Genomic DNA, 2,440 nt, shown 5'->3' with positions numbered 1-2,440 from the left:
GGATGCCTTCTGGGGCATCCCCAAGCTTAGACGCTTGAGTCTCCTTGGATATTTACTTGGGGTGCCTTGGGCATCCCCAAGCTTGAGCTCTTGCCTATCCTCCTTCTCCTCATCGAGACCTCCTCGATCTTTGATCACTTTATCCACACAAAACTCAACAGAAAGCTCGGTAAGATCCGTTAGTATAATAAAGCAAATCACTACTCTAAGTACTGTTGCAAACCAATTCATATTTTACTTTTGCATTGTAGCTTCTCACTACTAGGGAAAACCACTACACAGAATGTTACCAGTAGCGCTTGTTAAAATGAGGCGCTACTGCTACTTAGCAGTAGCGCGTTTGGCAGAACCGCGCTACAGTTAGCAGCTTAGCAGTAGTGCTGCCCGAACAGAAAGCGCTACTACTATAATTGCCACACCGTTCCCGGCGTGCTAGGTATAGTAGTAGCGCCCTTCTACAAACAGCGCTACTACTACGGATTTTAGCAGCAACGCGTTTTTCCTTCCCATGCTACAGTTAAAGCTATTTTCACCTAACCCCCCGCGCGGCCTGATTCCCTCTCCTCTGCTTCCTCCCCCAATTCCCGACCCCGCCTCGCCACCATCTCCCCCGACCCCGCCTCACCGCCGTCTCCCCCGACCCCGCCTCGCCGCCGTCTCCCCCGACCCCGCCTCGCCGCCGTCTCCCCCGACCCCGCCTCGCCGCCGTCTCCCCCGACCCCGCCTCGCCGCCGTCTCCCCCGACCCCGCCTCGCCGCGCCTCGGTGCCGCCGTCTCCCCCGACCCCATCTCTCTCCCCGCCCTCTGTAAGCACTCTCCCCTTCCGATCCCTCTCTCCCCTTCCGATCCCTCTTCTCTGCTTAGTATGAACCCTAGCTATTTAGTGCTAGTTAGTATGAACCCTAGGCTATTTTTAGTGCTAGTTAGTTAATTACTTAGATGGTAATTAGGGCAGTAGTTCCTAGGTACTAATTAGTTAGTAAGAATTAGGGCAGTAGTCATGCCAGATTTTTCCGTGAATTTTGGCACGACTTGTGCTAGAATATGTAGGAAATATCGAGTGCCCCGGATTTGTGTGTTGAGTATCTTGGTAGTTGTCTTCAATTGATTTTCAATTAATGTTTTAACTATGAACATAGGAAATGTCTGACGACGAGAAGGATTTCAGTATTTGCAAATACTGCGAAGACGAGCGCGGCCTGTGCGATGGAATCTTCCTAGATGATGATAGGCGCTTCAGCATCAAGCTGGACGAGAACTTCGAAGTGGATACAGTAAGTCACAACGACAAGTCTTTTTTCGTAATTAAGCATGACATCTGCTTCATTTGCTTCAACTTATATTTTTTTTACTATTCTACTAGCGTATCCCCTGCCATGCAAGAGTTTTTGTATTGGATAAGATATGTTTCAGTCATAGTATGGAGGAAAAGAAAGTTTACTTGAAGACCGAGCATGGCTATATTTTCCATGCGAAGTTATACAATTCAGATGACTACACCTATTTTGGATGCAAAACATGGCGAGCACTATGCAAGACTTATGCATTTGAGCCTGATATGGTTATCACCTTTTATATTCGTCCGGAAGATGATATTGAAGGTAATACCGACATCTGGGTCAATGTGCAAATGCCTTCAGTTATACCATTATGTAAGTTTCTCAACCATATTTATGTCTTTGATATTGTTTATTCAAAAATAGTTGACAACTAATTTGTATTGTCAGCTTATTTCCGTGCAAGCAAACATGTCCAGCGCTTGGTAGACAGGACCGTATACTGTCCTGGGGCTGAACTCAACTACGAGGAGCTCAGTCATTATGTTTCATGGCTTGAGGATCTTGATACTGTCAAGACAAATTTTCTTCCTGCATTTAGAAATCTTAGTACTGAAAATGTGCGACCAATAGTGTTCGTAATGAACTACGGTCACATCCATTTAGGAAGGATGGTAAGATTTTTACTTTTTATCCTCATTGCATCTTTTCCATACTTTATTTTTGAAGCTAAACTTCATTGCTAAGTATGTTACCATACGATGTTCTTCAACAGGGACTCCCGATGAATGTTGTGCCTTATGGGATCAAGACTAAAGGTATCATGAGTATTATCAACTTACGGCCAAGATATCCTACAGCTTACTTTAGTGCATTCAAGATTAGCGACGGATGCTTAATAGTGCAAGACTGGACCAAATATGTGTTGGGGGAGCGCAGAGAAGTACTAGGGAGCAGCAACCAGAGGCGCCTTCCACGATTAGGAGACAGGTTCATCTGCATGCTCCAACTTGATCAAGGAGGAGAGCTACACATGTTTTATGTTCTTTTACCTAAGAGAGAGCAGCAGGAGTGAGTAGCAGGAGTGAGTAGCTGGCTAGAAATGAGTTTCAGGATGATGATGTGCTACACTATTACTATGATGATAAAATAGCTAGTGTTGG

The 2,440-nt window shown here is 45.5% G+C and overlaps 1 long non-coding RNA gene across 1 annotated transcript; it reads left to right on the top strand.

Annotated features, from left to right (window-relative positions):
- Positions 1-1,167: 1,167 nt before the first annotated feature.
- Positions 1,168-1,838, top strand: LOC123097928 (uncharacterized). The gene is made up of 3 exons (XR_006447584.1): positions 1,168-1,274; positions 1,364-1,652; positions 1,728-1,838. It is a non-coding gene; the product is annotated as an uncharacterized lncRNA (long non-coding RNA).
- Positions 1,839-2,440: the final 602 nt, after the last annotated feature.

The sequence above is a fragment of the Triticum aestivum genome, chromosome 1B, assembly GCF_018294505.1.
Source record: "Triticum aestivum cultivar Chinese Spring chromosome 1B, IWGSC CS RefSeq v2.1, whole genome shotgun sequence".
NCBI classification, from domain to species: domain Eukaryota; kingdom Viridiplantae; phylum Streptophyta; class Magnoliopsida; order Poales; family Poaceae; genus Triticum; species Triticum aestivum.
This window is presented reverse-complemented; position numbering and strand designations above follow the sequence as displayed.